The sequence below is a fragment of the Lonchura striata genome, chromosome 5 (assembly GCF_046129695.1).
Source record: "Lonchura striata isolate bLonStr1 chromosome 5, bLonStr1.mat, whole genome shotgun sequence".
Taxonomy (NCBI): Eukaryota; Metazoa; Chordata; class Aves; order Passeriformes; family Estrildidae; genus Lonchura; species Lonchura striata.
In genome coordinates this window covers 68647050-68663464 of record NC_134607.1, presented here as the reverse complement: position 1 = coordinate 68663464, position 16415 = coordinate 68647050, and positions in this window count along the sequence as shown.

Sequence of the window (16415 nt, the reverse complement as noted above, 5' to 3'; positions counted from 1 at the left end):
ATTGAAGAGCTGGGACAAAAGTGGGAGTGAGTCACAAGTGAAAGAATTTATTTAACTTTAACCCCTGATGCAGGAGTAGTAGTTTTAGCTGCTTGAGCTATGTGAAATTAATTCCACAGTAAGTGATGTAGAGCTAATTGCACAGGGACTGACATTCAAGAGCTTGACAAAGGCTCTGTGCAGGCACAGCATTCTGTGATGACCAAAACTTCCTCATTAGTCCTTCAAGCTTCCCCCATTTACCTCCTGTTCTGCTTTCAGACTACAAGCTCCTGAGTTTTAGGGCAGTGTTAAAGGATTTCTGCCTTCAGCTGGTGCTGAAATGAATCCAGTGGTGTTTAGGTGGCAGCTGCCTGGCAGGACCTGTACATGGTTAAGTGCTCTCTTGAGTCTCAGTGACAGTTAAATGTCCAAATGACTCTTTAAAAATCCATTAGTGCCTAGTGGCACATTGAGTTGTTCAGTTACCTCAATAAAACTCTGTTTAAATTAGAGTAAAATGATAATCAAATTCCTTACTATTTGCAAACTGCTTTATGACCGATAGGTGTATCAACTATTATTAGCCCAAAGGCAGAGCTACTCTTATCGCTGCCACCAATATCTCAGCTCATTTTACTTGGCAGGATTTAAACCTAACGGTTCTTATCATAAAAAGAGAAAGAAAGTGTCATCAGAACTGATTGAACTACATATTGGCTACGTTGTGTTGTAATGGCTGTCAAAGATAAACACAGGGGTGTCTTATCTTGTTTCCTAATCTCTTCAGGTGTAATGTTGTCATTCATTTTGTTAACTCTCTCTTTGTATTTAAACCCCGGAGAGACCACAAACTGAAAAATACGCATTCGGTCTATTTCTGCTTCCTATTGGTCTGTTTGTGGGAATAATCGTTTCAAACTCAGCGACCACAAATGAGTTTATGTTTATACAAAACTTCCTGAGAAAGCACAGGGGGACCTGCCACCCTTCGCTGATGAGTTGACAACATCTGCTGCTGCTCGCCCTGTTTTAGGCGTGGTCTTGCAGAAGCCTGAGCTGCCCTTGCTTCTCCCAGGTCTCTGCAGGTTTATAGGAGCTTGTCCTGTAGATCTGCTTAATTTCAATTTCCCTTGGCACTCAAATGAGGTGTTCCCTGCATCTTCCTTGTGTAGATAAGGAGAGACTCTGGTTGTTACACAGGCAAGGTGTCCTCTAATCCATCAGCAGGAAGTGAAGGAGAAGGAGCTATTCCAGCTCTGCTGCATCTGTGATCATTAGCTCCAAGGAACAAGCTGGGCCTGAACAGACAGCAGCAAAATTGATGTGTTAGACATAAAGCAAAGAATTAATTCCCCCTTCTCCTAGAGCAAATTAATTGATTTGTTTCTTCTCCCCCAGAGCACTGCTGCTTCTGGATAGTTTCTCACCTTGTCCTAACAGTACAAAAAAACCCTTACTGTTAGTTTTACCTTAATAATAACCCCATGAAGGAAAGAAGTAATCTTAGTTTTCTCATTTTAGAAATAGAGGACTGAGACTCAAAAGGGGGGATATGTCTTATCTATTTATATTTGGGCATTTGGTCTAAGCCAGTTGTTTGCTGTCCCTCTGTAGCTGATGGAGGAAGGTAGGTAATTCCAGATTCAAATATCCTATTTCTTTTTAGCCACTTAATTTAGCAATGGAAGAGTTGGCCTATGCCTAATCCCCACTGGGATCCTGAGCTAGGTGGAGAAGGACTTTGGTCTTCTGACTGTGTGGGTGTTCTCAGAGTTTGCCTAAAATATTCTAATAGGATCACAGCCCTCACAAAATGCTGTTTTAGCTGCTTTGCTTTGCAAACCCAGCCAGTGGTGTATGATCTCCCCTGCTTAATAGCCCACTGGTTTGAACAGTCATTTAGGAAGTGAAATCTCACAGTTCAGCCCTGAGAGAGCCTGGCTTTATCCCTCCTAGAAGCATGACCTAGATACCTTACTGCTCTGCTGGGGAGAGATGTGCTACCACATCAATCACAAACAAATTTGAGACTAGTGGCAGAGGCCTTGGGGTAAAAGGACCAATATGTGACTCCTGAATTTGTATTGATAGAAGAAAGAAGGTGCATGTCTCCAAGACTGTGGCTCCTCCCAGGCAGAGGAGACAGGTACCATGGAGAATAAAGGTCACTGGAGGAATTTTTTAACACCCAGGGTTTTCTCAGCCACTTCTGTTGTCCTGTACAGCCTGAAGAACCCAGAGCTATCAGGATGATTAATACAATAATGCCCCAACAACCTGATTTCTTGGATTATTTTCTTTCCTCTTCCTCATCTAAATAATAATAATGATAATAAAAAAACCCAACAAAAAACCCCTCAGTTTATTTGCCAGTCATCTGTAGATGGTTAAAACAATTATTGGAGTCTCACACAGTATAGATAAAAGCTTTTCAGCCTTTCCTAAATGGTCATCAACTTCCTCTCACTGAACTGGATTAGGCAATTTCTGTGACTTTGCAACACTTGCCCTTTAGACAAGAGATGGAATCTTTCTAGGAATTTCAATTTCAATTTCTGATTGCACTGATTGAAGGGAAGACAAGAGTAAAAGGTAAGTAAAGAGAAGAAAGAGAGATGGGAGAGAGGAAGAGGACAGGAGAAGAGATGAGAAAAAGAGAAGAGAAGAGAAGAGAAGAGAAGAGAAGAGAAGAGAAGAGAAGAGAAGAGAAGAGAAGAGAAAATACAAAAGAAATTAAAGAAACAAAAAATAAAATAAAGAGGAAAAGAAATCTTTAGCTATTAAATAGAAGGTCATATAAAGAAAAGAATTGTAACTGGACTGATAACCGTGTCCCTTAAATTAATACTGAATAATTGGAAATTATAATTTGCAAGTGACATTTCCTGCATGGTTAACCATGGTATAGGCTTTATTGTCATATTGTTAGAAATGAATAAGTTGCTGCACAACTGCTAATAGCATTTGTAGCTATTGAAGATAAGGTAACAGTAAGGAGTAATCAAACCACATTCTACCAAGTATAAAATGACTATGTAAAATGACATCTGTAAATCAAAGCTTAATTAGCCTGATGCAATTGACAATAACTGGCCAGCCCATTTCCCTCAGGTGAGCTGATGGCACAGTCCGATGGGATGTCCTGGATGTAGCCAGGGTACAAGGCTGCTGCTGTCCCCAAGGAAAGGCTTCTTGCACCTTCATACCTGCTGGGTCATTGCTCTCTTACCATGGTTTCTGGCCATTAAAAAGCTTGTCTGAGAAATAATAAAAGTAAATTAGGCCAAGCCAGAATATTTTGGATGAGTTCCTTGCTATAGATCAGGATCTCCCCCTGATCTGGAGGTCTGTGCATGAAAGGTGGGAATGCTGTTTTGGGTTGGGTGCTCTAGATGTCGAGAGGACACAGAAGGAAAGTGCTGGAAGGATTGGAGGTGTGGGGGAAATGCCTGATGGTGTAAGAAATGAAGAACTCTATTTGTTTAGCCCGTATGAAAGAGGACTGAAAAATGCTTTGATTACACTGCATAATAGAGAAAACACCAGAAGTGAAAGGGCAGTTTACTTTGTCAGAAAGCAGATAACAAGGATCATGGATATGAAAGCTAGACATGCTCATCTCAGAAAGAAGGCACATATCTTTTTAACAATGAGGCTGATTAAGAAACTACAGAAAGGAATGATGGAGTTTCCATTTCCTGATGCATGCTGCTTAGTTTAAATTGAATCACCTCCAGGTAGAATTGTGCTAGTCCAACACTAGTTACAGCCTAGATACAGGCCTAACAGGATGAGATGGAACAGGAAGTCAAATCAGATGGTTTACTTTTTAATAACGTCTTTAAAATATAAGAATTAGATAACACTGTCCTGTGGTACTAAAAAAGCTGGTATAAACCCATTTCCTCTCATCTCATCTCATCTCATCTCATCTCATCTCATCTCATCTCATCTCTCATTTCACTTTTGATCTAGGATAAAAATATATGATTCCACTAGGCAGTCCAAGTTTGTCTCCCCTTTTTTACAGCTATACAACTGGGAGTATTATTATTATCACCATTAAGGTTTAAGCATATGTTTAATGTGAACTTAAACACTTTTTTCAACTTGCAGCCTTAATCATTGCAGTGTAATAAGAACCAGATCATTACAGAGCAACAGAGCTTCTGCACCTTAGGCAGTGATGCCATTAATTCATATAAATGAGGCAGCACTGGGCCTGATAGGTATTTGGAAGGGAGTTTCCAGTGCAAATTTTTGCTTAAAATAACTTCTGTTGAACTTACCCATGTAGCTGCTAAATGAGTGCATTGCACTGAGGAATGGGGACAGGAACCTAAAAAGAAGATAGAAAGACAGAGATGTAATAGGTGCAATTGGAACTGACACAGGAAGGAGCTGGGAAGTGAATGAAGGCATGCAAGGAAGTCATGGAATCAGAAAATGTTTTGGGTTGGAATCAAGTTCCAACCACCCCATCATGGGCAGGGATGATGGCCACTTGATGAAGTTGTTCAGGACCCTGAAATACTTGAGATATAATCAAAAATCAATCTGGATTATTTTCACAGCTATCCAGAAGAGCCTCTAACCTTTGCCATCAGGCACAGGCTAACTGGGTTGTGATATAAAGGGTGCATCTAGGATCACAGGGATATTAGATATAAGGAAGAAATTCTTTATTGCAATGGTGGTGAGGCTCTGGCACTGGTTGCCCAGAGTGGCTGTGGATTTCCCAGCCCTGGAAATATTCAAGGCCAAGCTGGATGGGGCTCTGGGAAACCTGGTTTACTGGAAGGTGTCACTGGTCATGACAAAAACCTTGGAACTGGATGATCTCCAAGTTTCTTTCCAACTCAAACCATTCTGTCTTCATTTTTCTACTATCAACCTAGGGAACAACATGCTACCAAATTGCTAAATGCAGGTTTTAATAAGATTATTAAAAAATACCTTGGCCTAAAGAAAGCAAAAGAAGATCTCTGGATTTAGTTTCCTAGTACATTGTGAAGTGTAAATATTGGACAAATATTTGTTAAATTTGGATTTCTATGAATTTTCCTTCTGTGCAGCATTCCTGGCATCAGTCATTCATTCTGTTTTACTTTCAGGCTACTCTTACAATCAAACTTTTTGGGATTTGGTAACTTAGTATCTCTGCTTCTCTGACGAATATGGTGAAAATTGGCCTAAATCCAGAAGTTCTCACTGTAGAACAGGTAGTAAGATACAGGGCACAGATAATGTCATCTCATGCACTTTGTCCCCTAAGGACACCATATTAAAAAATGATTGGCCATTCATACAGATACCAAGGATAACAATACAAACCATAATTAAAGACAGTAAAGTTATTGGAAGGCATATTAAACCATGTACTTCAAGGTTTAAGATCAACTCTAGCTGTTACAGAGGATTATAGCTCTATATTAGAGGAAATATTTGATTTCTAGGTCATTACAAAAAATAAGTTTTAAAAACATCAATCATTATACTTCCTGTTCTTTGTTTTTCTCCCAACTAGAATGATTTGGCCAGATTTTATAGTAACCAGAATTTCCCCAAATCATCAGAATAATCTAAACTTCTTCTTTTGTGTAGCAAAAAGATTTAAGACAGAATAATTTCTTTCACCTTTCACTGAGAAGGGAAGCAAGATGGGAGTCACAAAATATTTAACCGACGTCTCCTGTGAAGTTTTTATTTCTTCTTTGTGATGTCCTCATCTTCTGATTCAGGATTTAGCTGGAAAGGGGCACTGGGATGGATGGATTAAGTCTGGCCCAGGCAGGTTGTGTTCATGTGTAGGACACCAGACCTTTCTTTCTGTTTTTAATTTATCTGCAATAACTGAGTTATTATAACTGTGTTTCATATAGATGTGACTGCTTTCCTCAACTGACCAGAAGAAGAGTGAGGACCTGACAGCTCAGAGGGGAGGTAATCTGAATTTCTCATCAATCTCCTGATTTGACACTCCTTGAGAGGTGAGATACTGAAATGACTACCCTAGAAATGACCAGTGCAAGTATGAGTTTTTGTGCCTACAAACTGAGGTAAAGTGCTCCAAGGTTAGGCTTAGGCTGGAAGGAAAATTCCTGCTGCTGAGGCAACATCTCTTTGACAGTCTGCCAACATCTCCTGAGATTAAGGCTCCTGTGACAGCTGTTTACTTACTTACAAATTGCATTTGATTTAATGATTTTAGTTGGAAATAACTGTGACTGGACCAAGATACAGAGCACCTGCCAAAGCTCTCACTCTGGAAAATTAATATACAGTGTCTAGAGCCAGAGGATGAACCATCAAATACTGGAATAGACCCTTTTTCCTTGCCATGTATCTTTCCCAGGGTTTATGGGGTAAATTTGTATATGAAAAGTAAAATTGACGTGTGCCTAGCATGAGGAGGATCATATTCCAAACAACAGTGATATATATATTTACACAGAAAACAGTTGACCTGAATTCAGGAGCATTATGTGGACATTTCTTGGTGTGTATTTAATCTTTCTTTCTCCATCCCTTAAAAAAGAAAGCAAATTGTAAACAGCAACAACAAAAAATTAGAGAAAGAGCCAATGAATAACAGCAAGAAAACAAACCAGGAGAGGTGTTCTGCAGTCTGCACTTTCTCCTCACCCATCCACACAGCACATTTGCAACTAAAGTCTCCAAAAGAGGATTTTGCAGTTCTAACCATGTCTGACAAAGACACCACCACCTCCACCCACCTCTTTCATGACAGGCCAAGTGTGAACTGACTATTTACTTCACTCAGATGTCTCACTTCAGTGAAAAGGTGAAGCAAAAATTGTTGCAACAAGTTTGGACTCTGGTAGGTCAGTGGCTCATCTGTACTGTGGTGGCAATATTTCCTTCCAGCTACCCTGTGCTCCTGTGCTGCTACAAACATGCAGGACAAAAGTGTTACAAAATTGTTCCAAAAGTGGCTCAAAGGCCATTATTTAAGAAAAACCATAAGCCAATTCTTCTGTAGAAAAATAGATATCATAGAATCCTATAAGGGTCTGGGTTGGAAGGGACCTTAAAAGCCATCCAGTTCCAACCCCTCCCATTGGAAGGGACAACTTCCAGTATCCCAGGTTGCTCCAAGCCTTGTCCAGCCTGGCCTTGAACACTTCCAGGAATGGAGTAGCCACAGCTTCTCTTGGCAACTTGTTCCAGTGCTTCATCACATTGAGTAAAGTACTTCCTAACATCTAATCCATTATATGCTGGAATACATCTGGTGCAGTTCTGCTGGTCAGAAATACCTGCACTGAAATCAATGTTATTCTCAAAAAGGGAGGTAATAAGAAACAGTTTCTTTAGTAGAGGAAAAAAAAAATTAATATAATTGAGCAGACAACCAGTAATCCCAGTAAATTCCATCCTTGGCATTAGTGATGCTGTATTGACAGTTCCCAGCAGAGAATTTGGCCAACTCTATGACCAGATCATATTACAGCAAATGCTGCTTGGAGCATCTTCATACAAAGCTGGAATATAACTGAGCAAAATTATGAAAAGGAACTGCTTGAAGCAGGGTATGATTTTGTTTGACAAAACCAAAATAGTTTTATAAAAGAGGAGTTCAGGGTGGGGTACTACAGGACTGCCAGTGATACACAACCAAATCCCTGAGCTGATGGATGCTAGAGCCCTCTCATGAAGCTTTCTGTTACACCTTGGCCTACTGCCATTTCCAAAGTGCAGGGACAATGCAGAGGCACTTTGCTCGCTCATATTCCATGGGTGTAGAAGACCTTAATCATCACTGTTAAACTAGAACAAAAACAAATGAAACAAACAAAAAGCAAACATGCATTTCTGCTTTCTTCTGGGGGTGAAAGACAACAGGAAAACTAGTTTTGCTTCAGTTCTCAGTATTTGAAATCCAGTGGGACCTTTTGGTACAAAAGCTCAATTTGGACTGGATGGGAACCCAGTTTACTAGTTTAAGTCACTGTTGGCTAATACAGCTCGAAGCTGTTCTACAATAAAGCACAACATTCAGCTGTGAGCTTTATCACTGGGACTCATCTGACCTTTCCCAGGTAAGCTGGAATTGCTTAACACCGTGTCTACCCCAAAACTAATAGAACCTTTCAGCTTGGCTTAGGCTATCACTTCACTTCCCTGACATCAATTTCTAAAATAAAATAGAAGGCTAATTGGTAAATCAGGCAAGTACTTTTTTCCTACCCCCCTGAGATATAATGGTCAAATACATTTTCAAATCTAAACTACCAACAATACAAAGGTACAACTTAAACACAGAAATAAAAGGGGAAGGATGAAAGTTCAACAAGAATTTTCCAGGTCAAATTTATTGGCCTTGATGGGGACAGGTATTAATCACAGTCACCAAGCTTAAGGCAGAGTAGCCAGTTTTAATCAGCATGGTTGAAAAGTCCAGGGAAAAAATGGATATGCAGGAAACAATTTACCTCCAGGGCTTCTGGCACCCCAAGACCATTTTTACCTCACAATATCATGCTACTGTACTGAAATACTCTCAGAAAATGCAAGACCACATTGGCTGACCATAGTATGAATTCTTCAAAAACTACTTGCTGTGAGATGTTGAAACTGAAGATAGATACTAACAGGGTGCTCTGCATATTATGGGTTGGATTTTGAGATGTGTAGTGAAGTAAAGCAGAAGGAATGACGGGAGCAGAACAACTGATCCAAGTGGTTCAAGGGCAGAGCCATACCCAGTGATTGCTCCTTAGCAGGAGGATTTTGGATGAGGAACAGTAGGTGATGTGAATGATGGGTGTGAAAAAGGCTTTTCAAGCTGTCCGAGGAAATTCAGATTAAAAGAAGGTGAAGGAGTGATGAAACTAGTTAGACTCCTAAGTTCAAATCTCTGCTGAATGCCCCAAAGACAAATATTCAGCCCAGGGTATAGAAGATGCATCACAGCCCAGACTGGAACATGTTTCAGCAGCTAATCTGAATATGTGGACACTATCAAGAAGAGTACAGAAAAGAATGAAACATTAAGGCGTGAAGACTTTAGTACTGCAGTTGTGACTGTGAGGCACCGTCCAATACCGTTGCTTTCTACACTAAACACAGACAAAAAATGGAGAGTTCCTGCCACAAACCACTTCTAATCTCAGAATAAGGCACAAATATCCTCTAATCACCACCCACAGCACCTGAGGTGGGGAACCTCCTGCACCCCTTGGCAGCACCGACATTGCTCTCCTGATCAATGTCCCCATCAAAGCCACCCTGCTGCAGGAAAAGAAGAAGCCAGAAGCCTCCAGGAAAATGTGTGATCCCTCCCTGGCTGGGGCTGGAGTAGCTCTGCGGGAGCATTCCTTGGGCACGATCTCCAGGAGTGCTCCGCGTGGAGCTTCCTCCAGAGCTTGGCCGGCACGCAGGAATCCGATGTTTAGAAAGCCATTTTCCTGTCCGTATAAACAATCCAACCACAATAGCCCAATTCCTGGCTCCGAGGCCTCATTTAAATGTTGGTCAGTCGAGGCCCACAATTAACATTTAATTAGTAAACTCCTGACAAAGGCAGGAAGTCTCAGACTTTCCCTTCATTCTCTTTCAGGCCTCTGAAGGGAAGGACCAGGCCCGTCTTTGGCTTTCCACTCAGCAGACGGGTGGGTTTTTTTTTTTTGTTCCCTCTCCCAATTTCCCTTTGCTTGCAGAACAGTTGCTTTCCCTGAAGCAGACAGGCATGACCTGAATATGTTGAATGTTTGGCTGGAAATAATCTACTTAACATAAATATTTCCATCTAAATTTTACCCTGGATGGCTTCCTTAGTATTCCCTGAGGACCAAAGGAAAAGTGCTTTTTCAGGGATGAGATGGTGAGGAGCTTGGTCACCTGCATTCACAAGCCCTTGTGGTAGAGGAAGTGCCAAAAAATCTGATTTTTTATGTGATGCTGGAAAGTGATGCCTATTGTCTGTGATTACCAGGACAAAAATGACCTCTTGACTATAAGAAGGGAAAATGGCTATGGTTAAAATCAAGAGAAAGCACTAACATGGATGTTGGATCAGACCATGCCTGTGATGAGGCTCTTTGCTGAAAAAGTGTGATGGAATTGGCACAGTGGCCTTTTCCCCAGCATGGCAGAGGGACTTGGAGTTCACACTGTAGATTATGTTACATTTAGGCATTGTTCATTCATCCAGAGAACACCGAACCTCACCTTTGGCCACCTAGTTGCTTTTCATGTGATTATTCAGGAAATATGAATTACAAGTAGAGCTTGTTTTTAAACAATGCTAAAACAATCTGAACTTGCTGATTGGGAGTATGACAAGATAGAGCATAACACATAAAAAAATTATGGAAATTTATTCACTTGATCACACCCTGAGAGAAAAGTAAAGGTGTGAACAAAACAAAAATAATAATTGTAAAACCAGTTTTTTTGAAAAAAGACTTCCGTTTTCCCCCCTGATATCTATTTTCCATTGCAGCACACAGTAGAGTTCAAGAAGTCTGTCAGCTGGCATGATGTATTTTTCTGCTTACAGTTTTGAGATTTTCTCAAAGTAAACTTTGCTGTTCTCTCTAAAGAGAAAGGTGATACTGTACCACCACTCATACAACTGTTGGATCCTTTTGCAAAGAGGGACTGTGGAGAGCAGTGAGGTTGTTTGAATTGTCTATCTTACCTCTCTTTGTCTGCCTTTTGTCAGACATGGAGAGATTGAAATAATTTATTGTTTCATAATATGAATATCTGAAATCATAATCATCCCTTTCTCGCTGGGATCTGGCCATCTGAAAATCAATTTGGCTTTGGATTCATTGCTTCATTCTATTTTATGTCTTTAACTCATTGTTTGGCCACCATTACACCTTCAGCATTTTTTTCCCCTTGTGTTCACAGAATTGGAGGGAGACAAAGTGATTTATGGGAATGCTTAGCCCTGGTTTGTTTTGGTTTAGCACAAACATTAAAAAGCATTGTCAGGCACATACCTTCTGTGTGCTGGACAGGGCTTGAGAAAATATTTTCCTTAAAGACCTTTCACAGGTCTCTGAGTATGGACAAGGTTTTTTGCTAGGTATCTAGGTCAATATTTAGCAGAATTCTGTTGGAACATCCTGTTTCCTCTACATTTCTTCTGCAGAGAGAGATAAGCCACTGCACTTCTTTATCCAGGCCACTTACCCCTGTCATCATCCACACCAATTCCACTCACTTGGTTGGATCATGGGGTGAGCAGAGCCACAGCTTTAACTTCTTTTTTCATACTTTCCACTGATGCCTTGAAACTTATTCTGAGCAGAAGTTCTGAAAGGTATCCCAAGACTTTGGAGACAGAATGGGTGAACCTTACATCCCTTATTAGGATAACAACAACAACAACAACAACAACAACAACAACAACAACAACAACATGGGAGCTACCTGACCAAAAGAATTCATCTAAAAAGTAGAGATCCAAACTGAGCAAATCACCTTGCTAGCATATGTGAAAAAAAAAAAAAACCAAAACCAACCCAGCTGGGATAGCAGAGAGCAGGGTGCTATTTTTCTCCCTTAAAAGTGGAGAAATCAGATGTTTTCCTCCAATGTTTAGATCTCACAGTGATGGTATCCTAGACATTTACTTGGGGGTAGGCTCCTGTCTCATTCATCTCAACATAGCTGAGATAGATTCATCCCACATGGAACTTACCTGAATGCAGGTAATTCTGTAATTTCTGTGTTGTACACTATTTTTGTGCTTGTTCAGGACTTACCAGAAAAAATAATCACTACACAGACAGCTCCTAACCAGCAGAACTTTGAGTTGAAAGGACCAATGCAAAACAGAGGAAACCCCAATCACTTTTCTGTTAAGCATCACTAGAACCATATGGAACTCTGGCATTTATCAGTACAAAAGATAAAACCATTTTATTTTCTTATTACTATTTTTTATTTAATTGTCTCCATTTTGGACTGCTGGTTTTCTTTCAGAATTTCCCTGTAAGGGGCATCCTGTCCCAAAGAGCTCTCTGTGAATATTGGACCATCATTTTTGACGTGGTGTGAAATCCAGGCTTGTATCAACCACTGCTGGTGTTTGAACAGGCAGAGAGAAGAGCTCAGATCTCCAGATCCGAAAATAAAACCAGACATATCCCACTCTCTCCAAGGTGTTTGGATAGTCCAAATCTTCATGCAACAGTCCTTCAATACCTGGAGATCCATCTGCATTCCATAAGACAGCGTTTTCCCAGAGTTTTGATATATCCACTGTGCAATATGGAAGCTCAGAGTAAACAGGTAAAAATGAACTGGTTTGTGGATGGTATCCCTGAGAGATGTTGCCACTGTGCATTAAAGGTTAAAAAATCCATCAAAAAGAAATTTTTCTCTTAAATAAAGGAACCTTGTCTCTAGATGACGAGCTAATAGGCTGGGTCAGCTTTTTATAAAACACCTGATTCCCTGAAACAGTAAATGACCCCATAACACAAGCACTGAGAGTAAAAGAATGGTCTTAGTTGCATCAGTTCACTTTTCTTGTAGTATTTTTTTAAAAAATTAAAATTAAAATCAGGAATAGAAATAAAACAGACCAGAGTTCGTGACCTGTTCAGGAATGCAATTAGCCCATAAAAATCATGACTGGGATTTGTTGCAAGGTAGAAACATGATCCCTTAAAATAAAGTTGCCCTTTTGCAAAGTACTAAACGATGGGGAAGAACAAAATAAGGGAGAGATGAACAGTTTTTATTTTAACCCCACTTCCCTCCCTCCTCAAGCAGAAAAAGCTGTAAAAGAAAAGACCCATCACCTCCTGTAGTCAAGTTTCACAGCAAACAAGAAGTCCTGAGCAACTCTGTGATTACTTTTATCTCTGTAAGACTAATCCCATGATAAACCTCTTGTTTCCTATACTTGATGTACCACTATTTTACTAGTCCTGAATGCATCAAGCACATTGTGGATGGCTCACTACGAACAAACAGAACCTGACAGTTTCCTTCCTTAAAATAAACAGAAGTGGTACTTAGACACAGTTCAAAGAGTTTAGCACTCCCAGAATGGCTATTATTACCCTTTAGGTGGTCATGTAGACCCAGTTTTTCATTCTAGTGAAGGCAGCTTTTTAAAATTTTGCTCCCTTCCTATTTTTTTAACTGGCTGTAAAGTGATTATATAATTACGAAGCCTGTTTTTTTTACAGTCCTCTGCTTCCACTTTCCATGCCAAGTGATCTATGTGTTTATATCACTGCTTGATTATTTCCACCTCCTTTTCTGAGAAAAAATTGTGCCATTTGGGCTTCTCAGAAAGCATTTTACCAGAAGCAACACCATACTGAACAGCTGACCAACAGCAGCAGAGGCTGTATTTAAAAAATATTACAGTTACCTCTATGAGGCCTTTGATCCAAAGATTCAGAGCCTTAACAGTTGCCAGTCTACACAGAGTTCATAAAAGGAGTGCAAATTAATATGCAGTTACTGTTCTGAATAAAATTTCTTCATCATTAGGGTCTGTGCTCATCCTGTGTGAGTGTAAGGAATTGCCCAGAGTGCCTAGGACTTCAAGATTATACACCAAGAAGATGAGGAGAAAGGAATTTATATTCTCTGATAATAAATATCAATTTTTTGATGGGCCTACTGAATCAAGACCAGTGGAGACACGAGCACATGGCATAAGGGAAGCTGAGCGTTTTTTTTATGAGTTTTACAATGAGAAAATTCAAGATCACTTATGAGATTGGATACTGCAATGAAGGGTGTAGAAAAGCCAGAATCAAACTTCTCTCAGAGTGCACAGCAACAGGACCAAGGCAACTAAGGAGAGTAAGATATTGTGGACTTTTTTTTTTCACCTTGTGGGTGGTCAAACAGTGGAAAGGAGACCTGTGAAATACCATCCTTGGGAATATCCAAAATTCTACCAGGTGGCACACTAAGCAATTTGATCTAACTTCAAGGATGGCCATGGCTTGAGTGAGGGGCTGTATATGTGACTTTCAGACTTTTCTTAAACCTGTCTTCTCAGTAAGAAAGTAAAGAAAAAGTATCATTATCCAGTGGCTATTTGGACCTTTCCCTCCAGCAGTCAATGTCCTGAACTCCGGAATAAAGGCAGGAACTAATATCTGTACCTTATGTTCCTAATACATTATTAGTGCTGTGCCACTCCAAACGTGTGTGATTGAGTTTTCTCTGGAAGTGGGTTGTTTTTTGTTTTTTATGTTTTCTATGAAAACACCTTTCTGTGTTAAAAAATGAGGGAAATGCTGAAAACTGAATTTCTTGGGTTTTAGAAGGAATGTTTTCAGTTCATGGGGCTAACTTGAAGGTTTTCAAGTTCATGACAAAAATTTCCTGTTTTTCCACAGTGCATACCTCCTCTGAAAAAAATTATGCAAGTCTCTAATTGTCAGTTTAGAATCACAGAATAATTTAGCTTAGAAAAGACCCTTTAAGACCATTGAGTCCATCATTAACCCAGCATTGCCAATGCCACCACTAAACCATGTCCCCAAGTGTCACACTTACATTACACATCTTTTAAGTAGCTCCACAGTTGGAGACTCCTTTTCTGTTGTGATGGCCAAGAGAAAAATATTTTACCCCAACATTAAGAGCATACCAAGAACTCTCTGTAAAGAAGCCTATTCATTTTGAGCTTATTAATGCCAAATGAACCCCACAGATCCCTACTGAAGTGCTCCAGAAAGGTCAGAGGTTTAGAGAAGTGTAAAACCATAAGGTTTAGGGCTGGAATTCCCAACATGCTTGAAGGAGAAATGGAATGTTTGGTGGTGCTGCTGGGCTTGTCACATGTCGGGACAGGGTGATGTGTGACTGTTGCAGGTGTGTTAACAAACCCCTGCAGTCACTATTCTTGGTTCAAGTTTTCAAGAAATGTTGCTGGGTTAGTGTTCTTGGTTAGAAGGTGTGAGCAAACCCAAGACAAGCAAAAATCCCATGTCTAACCAACAGAAATGTGCGGAAATGGTCTCCCCTCCTCTGCCCTGGCTGTTATCACAGTTTGATGGTATCTCTGTGATACCTGGCTGGTATCACAGTTTGAGGAGCATTGTGTCAGGTTTAGTGACAAAACCAGGGGAAGAGCTGTACTGGGAAACCTCATCTGTGAACACACCTCCCAGCCAACCTCCTCTGCACTGGGGTTCCACTGGCAGCAGACCTATGGGAAGCTCGGCTGTGGCCTTTCCCCGAGGCAGAAACTCCCTGGCATTATTCATTTTGGCACACACTGAGGGGATATCACTGCATGCAATACCTATCTGCCATTTCTTGGGAAAAAAAAAAAAAAAAAAAAAAAGAAGAAAAAAAAAAAAAAGAAGACAGGAATGAATGGTATAAGCCTTATGTTTCAAATATGATACTTGACAGGACTGTCTCTACCAGTTTGTCAGTGCCAACAGTGATTCGACTGTATAAATCAGCTTTGATTTTTCCCAGGTTGCCAGGGCTGGAATAACCTGTAACACTGATTAGGTTGTGGGTGTTTTAAAGCCCTCCTAATGTATTCAGGGAGGGGTAACCATCCCCATTTTATAGCTGGGTAAACTGAGGCACAGGGAGAAGATGCTAACCAAGAGCTACAGTGCCCCAGCCTGAGAGAGAAGCCAGCTCTCCTGACTGCTCAGCGCTTGCCTTTTAACCACTAGACCATGAATCCTGTTTGCTTTGTTTCCTTGGGTTTTGGGCATGTTTGTTTTCCCCTTTTATGTACCTAATGATGCTGGTCCACAGCAGGCAGTGGACAGCTGACGGATTACAGGGAGGGAATGTGGAGCAGGATGCTCCACCAGCTCCAGGGCTATTTAACCTTCCTCCTATGGTGCTGGTCTGGGTCCCTCCCACTCATGCTCATATAACATCCCTGGGGCAAAGACAACAACTGCCTAAATGGAAAAAGGAAATATTTCCTGTGTCTTTAACTACTTTTAGTGCCGTTTGGCACCTTCAAAGGAAGCAGTGTGCTTAGCTTAGTCAGCCAGCATTCGGTGGGTCTTCAGAAACCTGTGTTTTTGGTGGATAAATCCATCAGAAGCTGCACATTGGGAGCATAACTCAGCACTCCCATAGAGCTGGTGTGACCCCTCTGACACCCAAGAGGCCAAACTGCAGAGCAAAGAGCTCCTAAACAGGCCACGCTACTCAGGCTGGTTTTCACTCTCACTTCACAGAACTTCATTTTAGACTCCCTCCATGTTGTTCATCAAAATCTCTGTGCCCAGGTGCTGATGAATCGTCTTTGCTTCTGTACTTCATCTTTTCACTGAAGGCTCTGGTTAGCAGGTCAGGGAAAAAGAGAGACACAGAGAGACCAGTGCAAAGCCTGAGGAGTCACCTGCTCTTTCTCTACCTCACGCCATCTGCAAAGCTGTTAAACCACAATCCTGCCCAGTTCAGTGGCAGGGAGGACTGGTCTAAGCAAGTGA